Source organism: Mauremys mutica, chromosome 6 (assembly GCF_020497125.1).
Source record: "Mauremys mutica isolate MM-2020 ecotype Southern chromosome 6, ASM2049712v1, whole genome shotgun sequence".
NCBI lineage: Eukaryota > Metazoa > Chordata > Testudines > Geoemydidae > Mauremys > Mauremys mutica.
Genome location: NC_059077.1, coordinates 86,329,233 through 86,354,640, shown reverse-complemented (window position 1 = coordinate 86,354,640; position 25,408 = coordinate 86,329,233). Strand labels below are relative to the sequence as shown.

The 25,408-nt window shown below is 39.3% G+C and overlaps 1 long non-coding RNA gene across 1 annotated transcript; it reads right to left on the bottom strand.

Annotated features, from left to right (window-relative positions):
- Positions 1 to 23,894: 23,894 nt before the first annotated feature.
- LOC123373418 lies at positions 23,895 to 25,107 on the bottom strand. The gene is made up of 3 exons (XR_006580720.1): positions 24,976 to 25,107; positions 24,395 to 24,450; positions 23,895 to 23,963 (listed from the first exon to the last, which is right to left on the bottom strand). It is a non-coding gene; the product is annotated as an uncharacterized LOC123373418 (long non-coding RNA).
- Positions 25,108 to 25,408: the final 301 nt, after the last annotated feature.

Sequence of the window (25,408 nt, the reverse complement as noted above, 5' to 3'; positions counted from 1 at the left end):
CCCTGAATATTGGTAATAATACTTTGCTCTCATTTAGTGCTTTTAGTGCATTTCAAAGCACTTTATACAGATGGGTAAGTACTATTATCTCCATGTTACAGATGGGGAAACTGTAATAACATAATTCCATGTGTTTGGGCCTTAAGAAAAATACCAAATATAATGAGATTCAGGATAAAACCCAGAGATATGGCCACACTGACAAACTTTCCATCAGCAAGCTCTGCAAGTTCCTTCATTTTCTTAGCCTGTTCCCCCTAGAAGACCAGCAAGTGGACTTTCTACATGTAGGGATACAGAATCCCAAAAACAGCCACCTACACCACATTTCTCTCCACTGTTCAGAGAAGAATGCAAACTGCAGAGACTGCTACAGCCATAGGCACTAGCACATAGTGTGTTTCTTTTGGGCTGGAGAATCCTCTGCTGTGAAGAAAAAAAAATGTCACTGCGCCTTGCATTGCTGACAGCATATCGGATTGTTTATCTTCTTCTACTACAAGGGCAAACTATCCTTCAAATACCAAGAAATAAAGTGAATGAATGAGAAAAATTGTGCAGCCATGTCTGCACAAGTATAGAATTTGCTAACCAGTACATTTGAGGGGTTGTACCTTAAAGTGGTTTTTTAAATAAATAAACACCTAAATTTCTAATCTTTGCAGTGGCAGCAAATCTGTTTCTTTCCATTTTTTTCCTTCTTTATTGAGATCATTTCCTGTCTTTATGATGAAGGTTATATGAGCAATGAACAAGGTCTCAATAGTAAAATTATATTCCCTGTTGGAGAAGTTAAATTTCATTTAAAAGGTGGGGGCGGCAAAGCAGGGTCTCAAAGGTTCAATACTGCAGTTATTCATTTCAGTGGCAAAAAATACTTTCCTTTTAAATCAGGTTGTTATATTTAATTCATTGATCAAAACAATTAGCCAGATCCTCAGCTGGTGGAAACAAACTGAGTGCCATTGACTTCAATGAAACTACACCAGGTCATGCCTGCTGACTGTCTGCCCAAAGGTTTGTAGCAGCTGAACTTCTATTACGAACAACTGAGCTGATTGAGAGGACATGTACATTTATCCAGCCCTACGGGTAAGCTGGGGTGACACAGGAGTTAAACAGCAAAAAAAGACAGAAAGAAATTGAGACAAAAGGAAAGGAAAGGAAAGGAAAGAAAAGAAGACATAGAATACAGACTGAAGAATTTATTTCTATATAGATAAATATAAAATCTTTCTTGGCTGAAAAGCCATACTCTGAACTCTTCACTTATTTATGGCATCTTATTTAAATAACCTTAGTGAAAGGTCAAGGCAACATCATCTGGATCTTGTGTTTGTATTCCAATATTTTGTTTCCTTCCATGATTATTCACCTAAAGCCTACAAAGTGTCTTAGAGACTACAGGGGTAAACTAGAAAGAGAAAAGGTGAGATTGATAATGACCCTGTTTTGTGCATACTACAAAAATTCACACCTGATGTCTTTTTGTAAATTAATGGGAGTAATGCTTCTTACACAGACAACAGCCAGTTGGCTTTAACATGGGATTTGCTCAAGTTTTATGACTCTACTCCAGTGTTCTGCATGCTATTAATAAAATAGAATTGAATCCTCATTTTTGGATCTAGAGTCTTCTGAGTGACTCCCCCATTTAGTCCCATGGGATAAGAATCATGATTTTCTGAGGGATATTTCTATTTTTCTCATTGTAGAAAGTTGGCAAGCTTACTGTAGGTGCTAGATGGCAAGCCAGTCAGAGTATAAATAAATAAAATCTTCTGGACAGTTTCAAATATATATATATGAAAAGGTAAAGAAAACAATTACTTTCTGAATATTTGTGCCAATAAAACCCTTTTCATATGACCTCACCTTTGAATGACTAGAGATTATTTCATTCTATTGCTGGATGATTTAAAATCAGTAACAAAATAATTTCAGATACGTTTATTTATAAATGACCCCTCAATGGCTTGAGACTCATTCACATAAGAGACTGCATCTCTCCTCATGTAATACTGCGGCAGCTCAAATCTGTGAAGCTCTTGAGGTAAAGTACACAAGGCATTAGGAAGCTGAGAACACCTTGCCTTTTCTTCATACCAGGGAATTCCAGACTGTGAAGTGAAGGACTGGGATCTTGGGGGCCAAAGCTCTTCCACATACTTCTTGAGTGAGCTTGCAAGTCATGTAAATCTCTGTGCCTCCATTTCACACATCTATAAATAGGTAGAATAATACTTACATATTTCACTAGGAAGGTCGGGAGGTTTAGTTCATTAAGATACGTAAAATGTGTTGGGATCCTCAGACAGAAATCTCCGTGCAAATGGAAAATATATATAATAAGTCTTATTACTTATTTATTAGTGTGAATTAGGGTCAGGCGGAGCAACTCTCTGCTGTCTCTGAATGTACCATTGCAAAATAAATGCTTAGATTATTCGTATCTCAGATGTGAAACTTAGATGCTCTCCAGTGAAAGAGATTTTAAGACTGATTATTTACATTACTACAGCCAAAATCAATATTGTCACAATATTTAATCTGTAACTCAAGATATCATTACTATAGTTCAGGGCTATGGTTGCTACCTCTTAAGATCGTGAACAGATCCAAAGACATGTGAGTTTGGAGGGGGGGGAGGGCTTGAGAGGGGTATCATGTTCCCTCTGCAGTCTTATTGCTAATTATCTAGGGATAACCTGATCCTTCTAGAAATACTGGCTGTGCAGAGAGAAGGCATAAAATGAAAGAACACATGAGACCTTCCCTGATCTATTAGTCTCTTTCTGAGCTTGCTACAGTTGGAGATGATACCGTTTGTAGAAAGAATTACTTAGGAAAAACAAACTCTTTTTGCACAAAGCACCAATTTTCCCTTTAAAAACCCCTATCCCCAATCACTGTAGTAGGACTATATCTCTGCTTTCCAGTGCACAGTTTCAAAACATTAGTATAGAATACACTGTGGCACTTATTTTCAGACTTGAATGACTAAAATTAGATACCTAAATATTTAAGCACTTAAATAAGAATTTGAATGATGCTGAGAGCCAGCAGCTTCCACTAAGTCAATAGAGAGATGATGGTATCAAGACCTTTGAAAATTAGTCCATCTACATCAGTGCTTAAATATGGATTTTGATGCCTAATTTTTGGCAGCTACATTGGAAACATTTAGTCTACAATCTTGATTATCTAAACCTTTATTATCTGAAGTTCCCTATGATCTGAAACAGAGTATTGTCCCCAAATTCATATGAGTTATACTGAAAATTACTCCAATTTATTCAATATCTCCTGAGGTATTAGGCTAGTGGGGGCTGTACTGTACTGCAGGATGTTTCATTAAGGTTAATTTATTTTAGCATTTTTCATATTATTGTGTATGTAGGTGTAAGATGCAAATGAACTGGGATCTAAACCAACCCCTCTCTCCCCCATATCACAACAGAGACATTTATATGAAAGGGATTTTTTTTTAAGTTATAGTATGTCTTAGTCTGAATCCTTTGATTCTCAGGAATCTTCCAGAAGATCACAATAGAAGAAAGTCAGGGGGAAGAGCATGTTTTTACTTTAACAAGACTTCTTTGCAATTTTGTTGTGCCGCATAACTTTTCTTAGCTGTCTACGTAAGGCAGATTTTACAAGTAGTCCCATCTGAGGTCTTGTCTACAAAAAATATATTACATGGTTGTAATTCACAAAAAGAGTGTGGTCACGCTTACAAAGGAATAAAATTCCTCTGTTGATTTAACGTAACTAATTTCTTTACAGGCTTCAGCAAAATTGAATGAGACACTTTTATATCTAAATAGGAGTGTCTACACACAAACTTGCATCAAAATAATGGAAGGTGTGAATTAAAACCAATATAGTTAGGTGCAAGTTTGCGTGCAGATAAGGCCTCAAACTACTGCAAAACCCCATGTGGACACTCCTTTTTTCTGTTTAAGAGTAGTTTATTTCAGTTTATCTTAAATCTGTTCCTATCTGATTTAAGATAAACTCAAATAATCTTGGTTTAAACTGAAATAGAGCGTCCACACACAACCTTTGCACCAGTTTAACTAAATTGATTTAAAATCATATCTTAAGTTAACACACTTGGCTGTGTGTGGACAAACCCTAAGAAACAGACACAGAAAGGTAAGGATGTGCTGGAAAGCACAGAGAAAGGGATAACTTGGAGGAAGGAGTTATTTTTATTATTGTTGTTGTAATCTGGTCATTTCTTGTGGCAGAAGAGCTAACTCTAGGAGGGAATTGAATGATGGTAGCTTGGCAAATGCGGAATGCATTCTATGCATGGGTGGTACCATCTTAGCAACACTATATTAAAAGCTGCAGACAAGGAAGAAAAACCCTCTCACTGGAAATTCACATTCCCCTCTTTGTGGTATATTACCATTGCCCTGACAACTGGTAAGTTCTTTGTTGATTGATTGAGTTGTATATTCTAGGAAATACAGATAAGATCTATCAAATGTAGCTCTCCCACATATAGGTCAGGAAAGCAACATTTAGAAGTAGAGCAAAGAATTTACCCAGTGCAAGGGAACGAGACACAGCACAATCTGGCAGTTGTATTGCCACCCCCTCTCCATGCTGCCAAATGGAACTTTGTCCAAGTTCCAATACACAGCATGAGTGACATGCGACAGGCGAAATGACTAGTCCTGATTCTAGGGTCCACAGACACAAACAAAATCTACTTGAGGAGGACAATAGTGAGAGTGAAAAGATACACAGTCCTAATTGGACCCTGACCTTCTATAGGGCAGGTGGTTGGAGAGAAGAACACATTTGACTGTGACATAGTGATCCAAGAATTCTTACACGAGGAGACCCCTATGTTGTAGATGAAAGCAAAACACACACAAAAATATTTGTGATGGGGATCATGCAGCATCACAAACAGTTCTTCTCCTATCCATACAAATGGGCTGTGTGAGAGGAATTAGGACTTGAGGAAGATGGAATCACGCTCCTTCTCACCCCCTACATGATGACTGGACCATTCTACCTCTCTCACAGTTTTAAACTACTAGGGGTCACTTCACTCATCACTAAAACACAGCAACCCCTGTGATGAAACATAGGTGCTTTGAACAGGGTCCAGCAACAATACAAAACATTTGCCAGGATTACAATGAAGCAGAGGGTGGTATCCAATTGAAATTACAGTGCAAGTTTAGGTAGGTAGAATAATGCATTTACCCAAACAGGAATTTGCTAGGAGTCTAGGGACAACAGGTGTCAGGGTTTTGATTTTGTTTCTCATCCAAAAGACAGCATATCTACAGCAAAGGGCTCCATTACATTGACCTGTTAGGGCTCTGGTTCAACACTGGCTTGGAAGCCACCTACTGGATCACCAGCATCACTTCTTACAGGACCTAGTTGTTCTTTAGATGTTTCCCTTCCAAGTACTGATGCTGCTTAGATTGTGAGATTTACCCTCTTATGGCTGTTTAGTGTAGGTGGACTTTTATTTATATATTTTCTTAATAAGAGATAAACCCTCTCTATAGTATGTTAGCTTACAGGGTTTCCCAGATATGTGGTCAATCCTTCCATTACATCTAATGGACATATTTGTTTGATGAATTGGTTTTGAGGAGAAAAAAAGCCAAAATGGCTCCTTCAAGAGATGCCTGTCCTGGCAACTCCCCATTGTCCAGCTTGTCTGGTTCCAAAGGGGAAGTTAAGTCTTTTCGGGCAGTATATGTCTCATTTCCAGTGTGGGCTAGGAAAATTATATTTACTTCCTTTTCTTTATTACTTGTAGTACAGTAGCATCTAGAGACCCCATCCAAGATCAGGGTCCCATTGTGCCAGGCACTGTGCAGGCAGCTAGTGAGAAAGAGTCCCTGCCTCAAAGAGTTTGCAGTCTAAGCAGACCAGACATACACAGTGTAGGAAGTGAGTCTTGGAACCATCTTCATTAGTAACAATATAAAAATACTGCTGCTATTTCAAAACACCTAATTTTCATCAAAAGTGGACACTGTCCATTTTTCCATATATATGGTCATGCGTACATTTTTGCCTTCTTCTTTTCATTTCACAGAGACCTCTTATCAACATACCAGAGTGAGTCAATCCTATTGTATAGCCCAGAAAGCCAAGTTTCTCTCAAGGACATGGTGAGATGGACTGTGAGGAGTCGATTGATGTGATTAAGAAGCACCATGTTCCCCAAACAAACATCCTAGCTCAGAGATGTATAGTATGTCTCATTTAAGAAACCAAAGGGAAAGAAAAATACATCTGAATTCCTGAAAGGTCCGAAAAAGCCATCCACAAGCTGTGGTAACCATCAAAGACAACAGACTAAACAGGACTCAAATGCACAAATTCACGTAGCTATGAATAATATAAATATGAGAAGGGAAGCCGATACAAGCACTGCAATATCTGTAAGTTCTGAAGAGACATCTGAGAAGAAAATTGCTGTTGTAACTGCAAAAGAAACTAATGTATTGTAGTAAAACTAAAATCAAAAGGAGATAAAGGTTCCAGCATGACCGGAGGGCAATGTAAAGGTCCTGGGTATTTTGTTGGAACCCTTAATTGTTACAGAAGGAAATGGTTCTTCACTAATAGGCAGAAATTAGCTTAATAATAAAAAGGCTGGATTGGAGGAACAGAGACCACATGTTAAATCTGGTGGCAAAGTTTTTGGGGGGTTAAGTCTGATGTTGATACATTCCTGAGTTTAGAGAAAGGCATAAAAGCAAAACTCCATGGGTGAAATCCTGAAGTAAATGGCAAACCTTTCAATTGGGCCAAGATTTCACCCATGTAGTTAAAAACTTAAGTGTCTTAAAGCTAGTCCTGTGCCTTGCAAGCAACTATAGGTGGGCAACTAGAATTGCAACTGCAGGGAATAATTTCACCTGCACAGTTCAGCGAATGAGCTGCATCCGTCTGAGTTCCAAAACCTGGTGGAAATGTAAGGCTTTGTGAGCTGGAGTAGTATCCATTTCCAAAACCATTACAGTTACTCACAGATTTGGTAGGAGGAGTGAAGTTTATACAATTTAACTTATCTCAGCCATGTCAAAAGGTGGCAATAGCGCCAGATTCTAAAACATCTCATACATGAATATATGTAACCTTTCTACATAACTACATCTACATCATCTTATGGTATTAGCTAACCAAAACCTTAAGGACCTCATTTTTAAAGGACACTGCTACATTTGCACCTCCAGTTGTACTTGGTGCATCCCACATTAGCACACAAATACAGGCATTTGCATGCTCAATTTGCACAGCTAAAGTTATGTGTTTCCATGCACAATTATTTGGTCTGTGTGTTTTAATGCAAGACTTTTTGCGGGTGCAATGATACATGTCCATTTTTAGTAACGAGGGTAACTAGAACTGGTTGGAAAATGAAAAACTAATGTTCTGAAAAATACAAATTTTTGATATTGTCTTTGTTTTTCAAAATGTTGAAAACTGACTCATTTTTCTTTGGGGGCAAATTTTGTGATTCTTTTTCTTTTTTTTCCAATTTTTTTATTAACTTCAAAAGCATTACCGAAACACATCAAAAATGGTACACAGTTCTTCCTAAAAATGAAGGATTTCCACAATGTTGACAATTTTTCACCAAAAAAAAAATGATTTTTTTTCCAGCAGGAAAAACTTTTTATTCAGAAATGTTCACTAACTCTAATAATGACTTTCAGTCAGGACTGACCTGTGCCATATTTACTCTACTCTACTCTACTTTACTCTATCTGGTGCCCTAGCAGATAAGATTTTAATCTCCTTGTTTTCTAAATTGAAATATGAACAAGATGCTCGGACATCACAGTGATGAGCATGACATAAATGCAGAAAGAGTGAGACTTATTCATCTGCATTGCATGTTTCTGTATACATTTCACCATTACCCAGTAATAAACCTCTACCCAGGCAGCCCCAATGACAGCCATCTTTCCTGTTATTTCAGCTGATTAAAACAATCGTCACACCTTTCCTTAGAATCATGTTGGCTTAAACAATTAGCTAAATTCAGGTGATCCAACAGATTAAGTAGCTCAGTCTGGCTGAAAGAAAAAACATTCCTTGTCTGTTGTATCAGCTGGCATGGACACATTTCCCATTCATTGAATGAACTTCCTTACTGTTTGTCTGCCTTGTCTTCCCAGTCTGAGCCATGAAAAATATCAGCACAGTGACCAGAAGTCTGTACGCTATATATAGCACTTTAAACATGCATCTCTTGTCAAAGTTTACTGGAAGATGAACTACACTTTTGCCGAAACCTGAGGCACACAATTACTCTGCAAGCAGTCAGGGCAAGAGGAGGGCTTCAGAGAAGGGACATGGGAAAAGGAATCATTTTGACATGGATTTTTGCTCAGTGCCATGTGAGCACCATAAGCTTCTTCCTGTGTTGTCTTGTTGTTTGCTTGTTTGTTTGTTTTTTGTTTGTGTCTCTGGCTTGATGCCGTCTCCATTACAACAGTCTTCAATGTGTAACCCAAGGAACTGCAGTGCTCAACATATTTGTGTCTATATAGTTCACCCTGTTTATTAGCTGAGTTTTGTTCTGCCCATGCTTCTCTTCTACTAAAAGATGCACAATGGGTAGAAAACTAGACTCTTCTTGTTGTTTTTTTAAAATCCTAATTAGGGTTTTTTCCAATTATCAGAAAGTTTTGCATCCTTTCACTAAAGGTGGGAGTTAATAGCAAAATATTCCCTCCCTCCCCCACACACATATATACAACAGACTACACCATGGGAGTCTCTTTGGCATTTACTACACTCCACATGCACAACTATTATTGATGTCAGCAGGACTTCCATCCACAGGAGGGAGTGTGGAGATCCTCAGTAGAGATCCTTCGTTAATGTGGGAGCAGAGAATTTTGCCCCTAGTTTGTATATCATATGCCCTGATTCTGCAGCCAGTCCAGGAGAACAGGGTAAAAATGGAAGAAAAGAAATAGAGGGAGAGAACTAAGCACACTTCTATGTGGATAGATGCTATAGAAATGTCTGTATATAAATAAAAAATAAGTGGGTGGATGTGTGCTGGAGAGGGAAGAGAAATTAGAGGAGGGGGAATAAATAAAGAGAGAAGGGAAAGAAACCCCTAAGGGAAGGAAGAAACTCAATGTCAAGAAACGGGAGAGGCTAAAAAGATGCATTGGGGAAAAGAGTCCCAAGAGAGGAAAGACAGAAGGGGAGACCTATTGCAGGGGACGAGAGGGGGATAAGTAGTGGGGTAATGGAGGAAGAGAGAAAAGATAAGACAAGAGAGGGAAGGGTGCAGGGCAGTATTAGATCAGAGAAGGATGGAAAAGAAAAGTTAGTGAGGGAAAAGAAACAAAATAATAAAATACAATTTGCGAGACAAAGAGAGAGAACAGAACCATATGCAAGGATGACAGCGTATTAAACTTGTTTAGATGTTGTAGGAAGTGTAGTGCCAAAATATTACGTAAATTACACATTATGTTCATCTTTATATATCAGGAGACATCAGTAGCACTCAGCCTAACAAGAACATCTATGTAGTGCAAGAGTTAAAAATGATAATGATCAGAGAACAATACGACAGTGCCACTCAAAGCTGAAGTACTTGAAATGTAAGTTTCATGAAGAGCAAAAGAAGAGATGTCAAACTAGAAGTCAGTTGTCAAGTTTGTCTTCTTACTGCCTGATACTCAAAGAGCTTTGACAAGAGGGGAATGAACCTGATCCTCACAAATATGTTCTGTCTAACTATCTATCTGGGGAGAAATCCTGGTCCCTCTGAAATCAATGGGAGTTTTGCTGTTGATTTTGATGGAGTCAGGATTTCATCTTAGGTATTTATATGGCTAATACTGTACTACTGGCTGTTGTTGGAGGTTGCAGTGTACTTGTTAGGTTGAAGTTTTGTGATTGCGCTGCATGTTCATTTTACATATTGTCACATTCTAGGATGCAATCCAGACCAGTGAGGGGCTGTGTCACCCCACCTGCCCTGCAACCTTGGGTGCCTCACGATGCTTTGCTGTTGTAGCTCCCGACCTGGGCCGCTCACAGACAGCCAGACAGCATGCTGAGTATCTATGTATAACCCTGAGTATCTATGTATAGCTACAGCACTGGTCCAGCAACTCTGACCCCAGCAGCCTGTTAGCAACACACCAGCCACACTCTGCCTTCCTGCAGCCTTGTTACTACCTGCAGTCCCAAACACACCCCCAGTCCCAAATTTTCCCCAAAACAAGTGGTCTGCACTGTCCATCCCTCTTCTGGGCAGTTCAGATATTAAAGGTCTGTTGCCCCTGTAAGGGGTCAATAGGCATCAATTTGTGAGTTAAACTGGAGTTACTCAAACAGTTCAGTTTAAACACAAGACTGAATTAGTTTTGATTAAAATCTAAAACAAGTTTATTTAACTACAAAGAAATAGATTTTAAGTGAGTATACGTATAAGGTATTAAAGTCAGAAATGGTTACAAGAGACATAGATAAAACACTTTCTAGTAGCTAACACTTAATAAACTAGACTTGGTTCAAGGTAAAATCCTTACCCCATGTTCCCAGCAACATTGCTGACCAAATTTTCACATCAGGATCCCTCCCAAAGTCAAAAGGCTGGTTCCTTTTTCTTCTTAGGTAAAAGAGAGAGAGAGAGATGGATAGGGAGACATAACTTGGGGTGGTTTTGGCCCTTCCTTTTATATTTCAGTCACCCTTTGAAATGCATTTTCCTGAAGGATACCCATAGATAAAGAGCCTTCCAGCTGTGAGCACGGAGACATGGAGTCTCATGGTGAAAGAGGTTCCATGTTGTTGCTTGCTAAAATGCAAATCAATCAGTTCTTATCTGCCTTCCTTGGCAAAGAATAGCCACTTGACCGGTGATTGTCAGTCAGCTTTGATGACAACTGACTAGAGGCTTGTCCTTTGTCTTTGAGAAACAGGTTTACCCCTCTTGCTGTCCCAAGGACCCTGTTTACTACTTATATGTAAACACACATTTCTTCGTTTAGGACAGACCTGTTTATTAACTGCTGCCTAATCAGGGCTATGCGGGTTAGAACATGTGCTAACAACATCACACCAGGGGAGTTCATAACTTTACATATAATGTTGCTACATACATTTCACCATGATATTACTGGCCAGCAAGTTATTAGTTTTCAAATGATACCTCACAATGCATATTTTGTACAAAATTTATTACAATAGTATATAGTGTGTGAACACGGGTGCATTCACTCACACATATACACACACACATTTGAAAATGAATAAATCCATGGCACAAATTCAAATCTTCAGACCAATAAGCACATGCACACATCACTGGAGATTACATTTAGATGCTGACATTTTCAAAAATGACTCATGATTTGGGGTGCCTCCATTTTTGGGTACCCACCTTTGGCCATAAAAAAGTAACTTTATTCTCAGAAAATGCTGGCATCCACCTTCTGAAAATCAGGCATTTCTAAAGGTGTCTCAAATTGAGTTCCCCAGAATTAAGGCACTTAAAATCTCTAATCACTTCTAGAATCATAGAATCATAGAATATTAGAGTTGGAAGAGACCTCAGGAGGTCATCTAGTCCAATCTCCTGCTCAAAGCAGGACCAACACCAAGTAAATCATCCCAGCCAGGGCTTTGTCAAGCTGGGCCTTAAAAACCTCTAAGGATGGAGATTCCACCACCTCCCTAGGTAACCCATTCCAGTGCTTTACCACCCTCCTAATGAAATAGTGTTTCCTAATATCCAACCTAGACAGCCCCCACTGCAACTTGAGACCATTGCTCCTTGTTCTGTCATCTGCCACCACTGGGAACAACCTAACTCCATCCTCTTTGGAACCCCCCTTCAGGTATTTGAAGGCTTCTATCAAATCCCCCCTCACTCTTCTCTTCTGCAGACTAAATAACCCCAGTTGCCTCAGCCTCTCCTCATAAGTCATGTGCCCCAGCCCCCTAATCATTTTCGTTGCCTTCCGCTGGACTCTCTCCAAGTTGTCCACATCTCTTCTGTACTGGGGGAACCAAAACTGAACACAATACTTCAGGTGTGGCCTCACCAGTGCTGAATAGAGGGGAATAATCACTTACCTCGATCTGTTGGCAATGCTCCTACTAATACAGCCCAATATGCTGTTGGCCTTTTTGGTAACAAGGGCACACTGCTTACTCATATCCAGCTTCTCATCCACTGTAATCCCTAGGTCCTTTTCTGCAGAACTGCTGCTTAGCCAGTCGGTCCCCAGCCTGTAGCGGTGCATGGGATTTTTCCTTCCTAAGTGCAGGACTCTGCACTTGTCCTTGTTGAACCTCATCAAATTTATTTTGGCCCAATCCTCCAATTTGTCTAGGTCGCTCTTGACCCTATCCCTACCCTCCAGCATATCTACCTCTCCCCTCAGCTTAGTGTCATCTGCAAACTTGCTGAGAGTGCAATTCATCCCACCATCCAGATCATTAATAAAGATGTTGAACAAAACTGTCCCCAGGACCAACCCCTGGGGCACTCTGCTTGATGCAGGCTGCCAATTAGACATCGAGCCATTGATCATTACCTGTTGAGCCCGACAATCTAGCCAGCTTCCTATCCACCTTTGAACATTTAGGCTAGCTTCTGCCATGCTAAGGACTGTACATGCCTTGTTCTGGTGGAATAATTGATGAACCTGAAGAAAATAGTACCTTGACAGCTTGTATCATATGCTGTCAGTTTTCCTGGCATACAGAAATTTGCTAAGCATATAGACTTCCTAATCCAAAGCCAATGGAAGCCAATTTCAATCTTCTTATCTTGATGATTTCCCTGTTTTTAGGGCTTGCCTACATAAGAAAGTTAAACAAAGGTGTGATTTTAAACTGGGTTAGTTAAATCAGTGCAAAAGACTGTATAGACACTCTTATTTCAGTTTAAACCAGGCTTATTGCAGTTTAGCAAAGTCAAGTAGTCCTGCTTTATACATAAAGTTACACCAATTTAACTAAGGATATGATTTTATAGCAAGTTACTTAAGCCAATGCAACTTCATGTGTGGACACTCTCATATCAGTTTAAACCTGGCTTACTCTGGTTTAGTTTATGCCTCTAAAGTTACAGGCAGACATGAGCTCAATGGATATAACCAGTCTTAAACCAAAATGAGAGTATCCACACAAGAGTTTGCTCTGGCTTAACTAAATCAGTTTTTAAAGCAATATAAGTTAACCCATTCAGAGTGATCTGGTTTCCATTTTATATTATTCCATTCACCAGTCCCTACTAATATGTCATATCTGAAGCCTATCATGCCAGGAGATTATTTTGTTATTGTTTTTATTAGAGTTACTTAAATTCATCAGTCTAAGCCTATCTTTTTAGTTCTTAGGCAATATGTTATAATCTAAGATTTCTTAAGTGAAGAGGTGATTGAATATGTATAATTTGCTTGATTTAAGTCCCTTACTTAGCACTTAACACCTGTTCCATTACTGAATATAAAACAAACAAAAGAAACCCAAACAAATTCAGCAAAAAACTATACTCATTCTTATCTCAATCAGCTGGGGTTATACATCTGTCTTCCATTGACACTAATAAGCATGACATAGGTAAACCCCTCATACATCAGAATATATCTCTATGATATTTTATTGCATTTTAAAGTCTTGCCATGACTGAGTGTTGTTTACTTGATTTATCCCCAAATAGTGAGAGTCAAACATTGCCATTTAGAATGGAAAAACCTGAACAGCCTCCCACCATTATTTGCTGCACATGAGAGTCATTTTTATCTCAAGGCTTCTCCGATAAATGTTTTTTGTTAACTGAGAAAGACCCTCTAATAACCTGTGATATCACTGAAAAAGTAGTTGGCCTGATTCCAGCTAGTTACTTCCAAACGCTGTCTTGGCAGTCCCAATGAGATCAAACTAGCATTCCTCAGCCATTCTAGGAACTAGCAAAGCCATCTACTTTAACCTTGTGAATTACAGCAAACTTCCCCATAAGCAATCATTTGGATGGCAATATGAAAAATATCTGTGTCTTTAAAAGTCATAGGGAGGATTATGGTCCTGCTGCACTAAGATAAAAAACCCAAGCTTCTGGGAAGTTCATTGTTGGCTGATGGTTGGATAGAGTGTGATATTGGAGAACCTGTGAGGACATGCCTCTGAATAGGCGGAGAAAACATGTATTGACATATGGGACAATGCTAGTTTTGTGTTCTTCAGGCCAGATTTGAGTTCTAAATTGATTTACCTACAGTATTTTTTTTATCTGTTTGGGGTTTTGTTTAGTTAATTTTTAATTGTTCACATAATTATTATGGCTGTCTCTGGGACATCCGGAATAAAAAAAAAAGTTTGGGTTCTTCATATTATGGTGTCCTACTAACCCTCGAGTCAGATTCTAAGACCACAAGTGATCATGGTGATCATCTAGTCCGGCCTCCTGTATGGGCTATAGAACTTCCCCAAAATAATTCCTGATTGAACCTAAGCCCTACATATTTAGTGTCAAAGTGGAAGAAGACATGAGGTTTTTTTACCTAGCCAAAAAGACTAGAGTTTGTACTAAACTTTCCTAATAAAATATGAGACTCAGCACTTTGTAAAGGGCATTTCCCTAGTACAGGTCTCCTTACAAAATTCCTTTGATTAGTATCAGATCTTTGATATTTGTAATGCTTTCATGAGCTATTAATGAATTTTCCCCCAAAAGTCATTTATCAATTCAATATTGATGTTAAAATATGGCAATGGTTATTCACCATTTTGTCGATACATGATGAGAAAAGATAAAAATATCTGAGAAAACATGGGTTTATGGGTCTGATTACAAGATGATGACATGTAGGAGATACTTGATTGATCATCAAGGTCTGGTGCTTCTTTATTTTCCATGGGAAAATGAGAGTTTTGTATCCTATAATGTGATAGTTGCTCTGCTCATGCAAGTTATGCTTTTATTAGTATTAAGCTTAGCATGAACTATTGGTATAGTTGAAAGAGGAAATGGCAAAATAATATTCATAAGAGAATGCTGCTACAAAGATCATTTTCCTAGCCACTGTCACCTCTCTCTTTGCATCCCTCCACTTCTCAGCAAACATAAGCTGCTTGTCTTCACTTTAAAGGCCCTTCACAGTCAATCTCCATCCTACCTATCATCTTTCAGTTGCTATTGAGCTGTTGACACTTGCCTCCCATCAGCCCATGACTGCAGCCTCCATCAGCCACTGGTAAACTTTCAAACAAGCACCTTTGTGCTTTCCGTCATGCTGCCCCACGTGGGTGGGAGGCGCTCCCTGTAAACATCCACAATGCTACCTTATTATCCTCCTTCATATCCCACCTTAAAACTCCCCCTTGTCACTCTGCCTAAAAAAACTTGACAACAGTTAGGATGCTGGTGTGCTGAGACCACTGCCTATCACCAATATTGTCTCATGGCTTCCTTGCGCTCCCATCTGTCTGTATCCAGCTGTTGCCTCATGTCTTAGATTATAAACGTCTTAGGAAGGAATTGTCCTTTTGTTCCATGTTTATACAGCACCTAGCACGATTGGGTCCTGGTTCATGGCTAGGGTTCCTAGACACTACAGGAATACAAATAATAACAATGATAAATTTGTATAATAAAATTCCTGATTTTATTGCTGCATAAAATGTGATGAGTGATTTCTTCCTGTTAAGACTATGGCTAAGTGATTTTAATATCACATCTGTTTATATAATAGGAGATTAAAGTGTAATAAGACACATTGTTCATTTTCTCCCTTCTTTCTGAAATCTGTAACTTTACCATGTTACTTTATACTCTCACTCTAAGACTTCTGCATTTGATACTGGAAGCAGGGCGGAGCCAGTATTCAAATATTTAGGAAATACAAATGACAGTCTTGAAACAACTTGAAAGATGAGGAAAACATTCTGAGCAATTTCAATAAAGCATTTTTTTCATAATTTATTCTAAGTTTATTTGTTTATTTCCTCTCTCTATTGGGATAAGCAGGTGTGCAATTGACTTTAGTTTAAAATCATTGTGTAGTATACAAGAGCATGAAGATATATATGCTGTGGGTGGAGTGAGCAACTTTCCAAGCAATCACCTTGTATTGAAAAGCCACAGAATTTCTTGAAAATGCGGGCTTCTTCCATCTGCTTCTGCAATTCAGCCGGAGAATCTGCAGCTGTATCTAAATTGCTCCAAAAAATCTAAATTTTCTGAGCTGTAGTGTCTCTCTTTGAAATGATTATTGCTGCCTCTGATTCGCCGTTTAGTTGTACCGAAAAGCCAGATGGCAAAACAGAAGCACAACCAAAAATACTAAAGTGCTGCTCTACATATTTGTCCTTACACACCATGACCATGAGCATCAGTTCAGGTGGTAACATTTACAGCAGAAATGGCAGGACAAAGGGGCACATCACAAACAACCGTGAATGCTAATGGAATCCACATTAGCTAATGGAATGCTAATGGAATGCTACTGATGAACTCTACATGTGGCATGTGTACTACTACCAAAATACCAGAGAACTGTTGTGTGTTCATGATCTGTTTGTGTAAAATGTACTGAAGAACAATTGAGTTCAGTGTGATGTAGGTTACATGATTTGTAGAAGCAGTCCTGACTGCTCTGCATGGTGCTTACCGGTGCCTTACTGCAGCCTACAGAGACAACAGAACACTTGAGCTGACTTCAGTGAATACAGTATCAATGCTTAATTGGCCTGTTTTTCAACCTGTTGTTACCTAGATCATTCTTTCTGTAATCACAAAAAGTTAGTAGCATTAATTCAGTTTTCCACCAGTGTAAGTGAATGAAGACTCGGGGCTCCAGAACCTGATTTAATACCATGCCACTAAACTAGCTGTTTATCATCTCTTCAAATTTATTTTTTAATCCACTGCCAGTATGCAGTTAACAGGATGATTAGCAGCACCTCCTGCTTCGCCAGCTGTTTAAACATGTTCTAGTTTCAGTTTCTTTGAACTATGTTCTGTAAATCAGATTTCCTTACTTGAGCATTTGTGGGCTATTTTGGTTAATAGGTGAAGGTTCATGTACAACATCCATCATTATTTAATTAACCATTTCCGATGGTATTTTGCTTGGCCTTCTTGTACAGCAGCTGTGTATCTTCACTATTTTGAGGAACAACAAATCTTCAGGGACAAAGGGCCCTGAGCCTGGAGGTGAAATGAGAACCTTGACTGTTGTGGTTTTTATTTAATCTTTTGATGTGTACAGAAGGCAATTTGGTCAAGTCAGGGAGGCATTGTGCATCCTATTTTGAAAATAGTAGTCTTTTTTTGGAGATTGCATATGCGAACAACATCCAATTCAATTGCAGACTGCAATTTGCATTTACCCAATCAGAGCCATCAATCCAGTAGGTAGAGTTGCCAGCATAATAACAATTGCATATGTGATTCATTTTAGGGGCACCGAAGTGTATGTGTAAACAGCCCCCTACATTGGCAGCAGAGTAGGGTCACTTACATTGGCTCAACACTGGGGGAATTCTCCCACCTAGTCATAGCAGCACCTTTATGTTGCTGGACGAGGGGCCAGAATCACTCCCAAGGTTTCTAAGTTGAAAAATATGGAGATACGATCATGCTAACTTTCTGAGCTAAACACCAGTGCTAGAAACCAGGAATAGCATAATGGATGTTTCTCCTACCCACTATAGTTACAACAATGTGTGAAACAGTTTCCATTATAGTGCCTATTTTCAAATTGCTCATATCATTCTGAACCATTCACCATTTTCACTAGAACTTGTCCGTGGTGTGTCTCTATCACAGATTATAGTATTTAATTTATTTTTAATTTTAAGGTGAGCAAAAATTGCTTGGCTGTTTTGGTGTTACGTGAGGATGAAAAAAGAATGTTTTTAAATTGTTCTCATGACACATTGGTTAAAGGAATATACTGTATTCTGGTTCCCATAAATACCCTCTGCACTGCACTGCATTTCTTATTGCTATTGCCCTACTGTGAGCTTTTTCTTTGAGTGGTTGCTTTAATAAACAAGCAATTACTGGAAAATCACTTTCATACCCAACATACTTCCTTTCAAAACTAATAAATCTTTTCCTAACTTTTTGCTGTATTTTTTTTGTTTTACTTGATCCACATCAAGCCACGTGAAAGAAATCATGAATTAATTGGTCATTTAGTTGGGTCGATAGCTCTGTTTTGACAGTCTGCATTAAGCAGTAACTAATTGCCCAATTCTAAAGGCTTTTAAAAACATATCTAGGAAATCAATATCACGGTAACTGCATTTTAAACAGAAGAATGAACGCAGCTATGTAGGAGGAAATGGACAGCCGTAACATAGGCATGCTCCACAGCAGTACAATATTCCACTGTTCTTCTCTCTGTGTCTTCATTCACGTTTGTTTCCTGATAGTCACTTCCGTTTGCACTAGCTAAATCAATAGCTCACACAGTACTTCAGTAGCTGGCAGTCACAGGAGTTGCCACTCCTTCCTTCAAGTGTAATCACTGAAGTTCATCCTGGATGGAACAGCTGTGAGCTATCAGAGCAAGAAAACGTTCTCTTCACTGCAGTGAATGGTTACCCTGAAAGTCTGATTTCAGTGACCAAATGTACAGATATATGCATCCTTGGTAACATGACCTAACATGTCCTGGGCTTCTTTTTAATTCCTCTACATTCTAATTACTCATTTTCATTCATTCTTTAGATTTCCCCCCCACCCTGCTAGTAGTAATTAAAACTATCCTTTTAAAGTGGTGTTTTATGCCAGTGACACCATGCAGTTCTAATATCTATTAACTTTTTAAATTTATAATCATCTTATACTGGTGTGTTTGTCCAATACGATTAGTTACCAAATGTTAAATAATATTTCATAATGCTTTAATAGTAATATATTGATTTTCAACTACCTCTGATTTTAACCTCAAGTACTGTTAGTATCTAGGCAATTGTGAACCACTGCAGAAGAGACAGCCCCCAAAGAATCCACCCAGTTTTATATCAAATGAATAATGGAACAAGATACTTTGAGAGGATTTAGCCATTTCTGGGTAAACATACAGTGAGAAGAGATGCAGCCATTACATTATCTGCTGAGTTACCTTATTTGGTCAAAACTCCTAGAGTGAAATCCTGGCCCCACTGAAGTCACTGGGAGTTTTGCTATTGACTTCAGTGGGGCCAGGATTTCACTCTGCGTAGTTATGTAGGCCACACACATACTTATTTGTATGCTGTAATCTAAAAGCACACCGAGAACAAATTTCTTGATGTAATTCATTGAAGACCTTGAAGGAATTAACAAATCTCCATAGATGGATATGTAACCCAGCAGTGAGTGTGTGCTATGGGTCTGCACCTCTGTAGTAATCCGCAGCGGACATGAGTTGTTATAGCCCCCAGCTACAAAACCTTGTCTTTTTAACTCAAGCTGTAGCAGTTCATGCCCCTAGTTCAATCCTAGATGTGTTGGCCAAGATGGTGGCCATTATATATATTCAACTGGGACCCGAATAGCTACATGCAATTTCACATATTTTAATGAAACAGAGAGAGCCAAAGCATACATAAGCATTTTGGGTTATCATTGTGATGCTCCTCAGTGGTACCCAGATTTGTGAGGTACCTTTCTACCTCCTGCCCTTAACATGAGGAAGTCTTGTCTGTGCCTGTTGTGCATCAGCTCCCTGACTCCACCAGTTTCTGGCAACACAAGCCCTGCATTCCAGGCTTCCACTGGCCTTACTTTCTCTCTCTAGATTAGCGACAGTGCTTAATTTGTGCCAGGGGTGAGCCCCAGTGTGACACTACACACTGGTTGTCAGCGGGCAGGATTGAACCTGGGACCTCTGAAGCTTAGTGCATGAGCCTCTACTGCATGAGCTAAAAGCCACGTGGCTGTTAGCTAAGGCTTTAGAGTAGATTCATTAATCTCTCCCTAGGTGGTCTCAGTGCCACTAGATGGGACAGAACACCATACTCAGGAGGTGTGTGGGTTACACCGGCACCTTTAGGCTTGGAAGTTCATAGCCCCAGCACCTCTGGGCTTGCCGCATCACTTATGAAAGTAAAAAAAATTGCTTGAGCCCCAGCGCCGCTTTCATTACAAATTAAGCACTGGTTAATGATAGGCACCACCTAACTCCTGAGGCCTCCAAGCATCCCCTATAATGTCCAGCCCCGTATCCACTTGTCACTCATAGAATTACTAGCCCTGCTGTTCCCAAAGGTACAGGGGAGGGCACAGCTTCACTTTTTCCATTCCTACATCTTACCATGATTGTGATGAGCAGTGTGATGCAAGCTTTCTTTAGAGACCTTACATGACATTCTTTGGCAAACTAATACATGAAGCCCAAATGCAGGGGAGCCCCATAACCCTTATGTATCCTTTGCCCTCTGCCAGTTGGCACAAAGAGATCCCTGGGTCAATCATGTTTGATTAGTGTCACTCCCTGGAGGAATTTTATTCCATACCCCAAAAAGTAACTCCTACTGTTCTCTTTGCAGCATGTATTTTCCATCTGAAATTGATATAATATGGATCATCTTCAGTTAATGAGTGATTCGAGATGATTCAGTGCATGTATATTACAATATGAATTAAACCAGTCTTTATTTTATTTGACTGTTTCAGAATCTCACATGTGAGATAATACAACAGCTGGAAATTTCTTCTGCAACAGATTTGGAATTGCCTGCAATAATTTATTAATATTATATGTTGGCCAGTTATTATGTCATCTACTGTTTGCATAGATTGAGTTAATTCTAGACTTGGTCAGCAAATGCTGATTCTCTGACCTAAAATATTTCAGTGAATCTATTATATATTTAACTAAACTTCCTAGTATTCTAGTTCTAGCCAGAGCTCCAGCTGCCGGAGCCATGGAGCCAGAAGTCATAGTATTTGGAAGTTTTGTACCTTGTCAATTTATTTGCTTTGACTGAGCTTCTTCCTACCGAATACATTGTCCCCTTTGTACTTCTTTTTTCCCCACTCTCACACAAAAATTCATGCTGAGTTTTGGGAAGGGCCTGGAGGGTGTTCTTTACAGGAAAAATAGGAGAAAGATAAACACCACAGAATCTGACAATTTAGAACATCCTGCCTACATCACAATAGGCAGCTTAGTGGCCAGGGGAAGCTTTTCTGAAATGTCAGTGTGGATACTACAATCCACCCTCCTTGATGTTCTGCCATCTCCTAGTTCCTGTCTTAGAAGATGCCTAATGCACGTGTGAAACTTGGGGTTCAGAGGGGCATGCGCAAGAGAGTTCTTTTGCTCAGGCACAACTTTTGTCCCTTTGCCTGTGCTGTGGGGAAGAGCCTTTGTATCATGGAAGGTTCTCGTGAGATGGCTTTGTCCTCTTGCTTGCTGGAGATGAGCTCTCAGAAAATGAAGTGTGTGTGGGGGGGTCCTCTTTGGCCAGCACTATCCCTATCCCACTACCCAACACTCTTGAGCCAGACATCAGATGCCAGATTCTCAGGTAATGAGCTCATTTCAAAAAATCCATGTTATGGTTTTAGGATTATAACCTCTGTGTCCATCTTTCTTTATTATTCATAATGCATCAATTGCCTTCACCATTCCTTTTTATAGGATTGACCTTACTGTCCATTACCTTCAGCTCTAGAGTGCTACTCTCAAACCCGGCCTGTCTTTGGGAGATGACTTTTCTGTCAAAAGTACATTAAAAGTGACAGTTGGTAAGAGTGACATGAATATGGTGTGACATGAATTTTTCAGCTTGAAAACGGCTGCTATATGAGATCCTTTACTGTAAGATGCTGTTTTACCAGATTCCCTTGATGCTTTTCAGTTAAGGGATATTGCTGCATATTTCTACAACACAGCTATACTGAATAGTTTGGAAAAAATTCAGAGCCTTCTGAACACTACAGTATCCAATAGCTCTCGGCTAAAGCAATTCTGAAGGGCTAAATTATCACTGGTATAACTCTGTTGACTTCAGCAGGCTTGCATGATGGATGAAACTGACCCAATATTTTTGTGAAGTCCACTCTTTTCTACTGGCTTCCATTCATGCAGGCAGTGAGTTTGAGAAGTGATTCAACATCTAGCACCTTCTGACCCCAGCCTTTGAAATGGTTTCAACAAACTTGACAAGATTACATGTATACTGATAAAGGTGGCTGTGATATTATATACTTAGATTTCTCTAAAACTGCATGAGGTTCTTATTTTAGACATTAACACTATACACCAGGAATATAGCACATATTAAATGGATCAAAAACTGGCTAAACAATAGATCTCAATGTAAGTGTTAATGGGTAGTTATTAATAATGTTTCTAGTTAGTTCTTACAGGGGCTGGTTCTTGTGTCAGTGCTATGCAATATATTTACTAATGCTATGGAAGAAAATATAAAGCCATTACTGATAGAGTTTGAAAATGGTGTAAAGAATGGTGAGGTGGTAAATGACGTTGAGCACAGATCACTGTAAAGAGAGATGGATTTCTAGGTAAACTGGGTGCAATGAAACATGGGTTTTAATACAGTCAAATGTAAAGGCATACATTAAGGAACAAGGAATGCAGACCATACTTACAGGATGGGGGATTATATTTCTGGAAAGCAGTGACTCTGGGAACGACTATGGGGTCATTGTAGATAACCAAATGTACACGACCTCTTTAAATTAAGATCAGATTTCTGCCTAAAACATATGCTTTACTTCAATCACAAGTTATTTTACTCTACACAAGTGAAATGCTATGGTTTGTAGGAAAGGTCAGACCACATGATCATAATGGTCCCTTCTGGCTTTAAAATATATGCATCTATTAAATTAAATGTGTTATATACAAATCACATGTGATTCAGAACAGTATATTTATTTAGGTCAATCTCTCATTTTAGGAACATTGTAGATATAATCACTGCTTCTATTGGTGTATGACAAATTGCTATAGTCAATCAAAGAAACTCCCTCAAAAAAAAGAGACAGGGAGACAGTTTACAAAAAAAAGCTTAATAAAAATACTTTAAAAGGAGCACCACATATTTTTGTTGTTAAGGCAAAGACGCATTGTGTTGCTGTGATCATTTTACTCTGTAGTGTACGGTATAATTCAAGGATTTAGTTTTGCTCTCCAGGCTGCGATAAATGAAAATTTAAAAAACATGAAATGATTTACCATGTGAGAAACACATTTCTTTTACAGTATATATGAGAAATTAACATGATTCCTCCAAAAGGCTAGAAACAATTGTCCTCACTGCAGAGAAATGTTCAGTAATCGGATGACTGAAAATATATCTATATTTCTGTAAATCAAAACAAAAGTTCTGGAACTAACAAGTTGTGTGAAAAACACCATCATTCTGTCACACTGTTCTCATTGAGTCAGGTCCCCACATTCTTTTTCTGCATGCTCTTGACTGTGTCCCACAGGGGCACAAGGTCTACCTCCTCTGACACTGCCTTTATGTCCCTGCACAGTAGTGGGGCACTAGTGCAGGACCTGCACTCCCCAGAGAGCAGAAAATAAGTCCTCCCTGCACACCCAACAATCAAAGAAGAATTCCTCCCTACCAGCATCCATCTTAGTTTTTACAATGCGTCCCTGAATAATTAGACTTGACCTTGTGAGTTTAGTTAGTACTGGCATAGCAATGTATGCAATGGAAGTGGTCAATAAAGCATCACATATCTCAATATAGTCTCAGTGATTAGAATCAAAGGAGTTCTCAAGAACCTGGGTTATAATGGGACCAAAAGGCATATGTTTCAGACTCAACGTTCAATGTTAACCCAAAAAAGCAACATCCTCTCCAGCTGTCTGATAAGCAGGTTTGTTTGACTACAATTGTGTATTTCGCCTATGTGTTTTCTATTCTTACCTGCAGCAGAATTTCCTTTTTATCCTTCTCAAAGTGAAGCTTAGGAGAGTTGTTTCAATAGCTCTGGCCTGTGAGCAAGAAAGTGACAGATAATTTCCCTAATGTGTCAGAGTCAGAGGATCTTATTGCTTCAGCATTTCTCAACACGCGCCCCATCCACTAGAAGGAGTCATACACCTTCTGTCTAATTTCAGTTTCTTCTAGATCCCATATCCTTTATCTTAAATCGTCCAATTTGGTTGCAAAAATCACTTAATCTTTTAACAAGTCTTAAAGGTGTTAAGGTTCAATCTGGAGAAGTCATAATATATCAGTGATCCGCTTTCCTCTGGATACATGCAATCGCAAGGCTGTAAAAAAGTATTAGAGAAAAGCCCCCACCCTCCTAAAGGCAACCCAAATTGTGTTTTGTAGCAGCAGCAAATAATTAAGTTATAGTTTATTCTACTAAAAAAAAAAACCTACTCTGACATGGTTGCCCAATTAAACTATCACTCACCTTTATGGCAAAAATAACTGCCTTTGAAGCATCCGATTGTTGCTAGGATTGCAAGACTAAAAGTTGATATTAAATTTACTCTGACTTGGCTGGAAAAATAAGTGCCTTTGAACTATTTAAGCGTACCTGAAAAGCCAACATCTAATCTACCCCTTGTTTAGTCACTTCAGACCTCTGATCACTGACAGACAAGTTCAAAAGGAGTTCAGCTTCATGATCAGAAATGCTCTTTTTCCTGGTCCCATTCTTTTCTCCTACTGCATGGCTAACATCAACTAGATCAGCAGTTCTCAGACTTTTGTACTGGTGACCCCTTTCACACAGCAAGCCTCTGAGTGCGACCCCCCCATATAAGTTAAAAACACTTTTTTATATATTTAACACCATTATAAATGCTGGAGACAAAACGGGGTTTGGAGTGAAGGCTGACAGCTCGCGACCCCCCCATGTAATAGCCTCGTGACCCCCTGAGGGGTCCCAACCCCCAGTTTGAGAACCTCTGATCTAGATCATTCCTTCTCCCTTCTGAATAGCAGCCCAGTCTGTTCTATTGCTCAGCTCAGCACCTCTTCCTTCCATACCCTTCTCTCTGACTGGCCACTCAGTATTGCTGGTCAAGCTGCCCCCTTTTTCGTCTGTCTGGTAGGAAATTGCCCAATTAGCACTTAGACTTGTCCTGGGCACTGGGATTTTTCCCAGCTTGTACTTTCCACAGGAGATACTGAGGTACCATGATCACTGCTACAGGGAAAATGCTGCATTATAATGGAACTTTCAGTATAGCCCTGTGACAAAGTGACACCAAACAGAGCACCCCTTGTGACAAGGAGTAGTGTTGCAGGGTTTCGTTCACCGGTAGTCCCCTTTTGCCTTATGATTTGGTCCTCCAGCTAGGTCACCTTTGGCCTCACCCCTTGCAGGGTTAACTAGGGTTTTCACCCCATAGTCCTAGGCTCAATTGTCTTTTCTGGTCCCTTGTATCTGGGATCTTCTGGCTAGTCCTCCTGGTGAGGC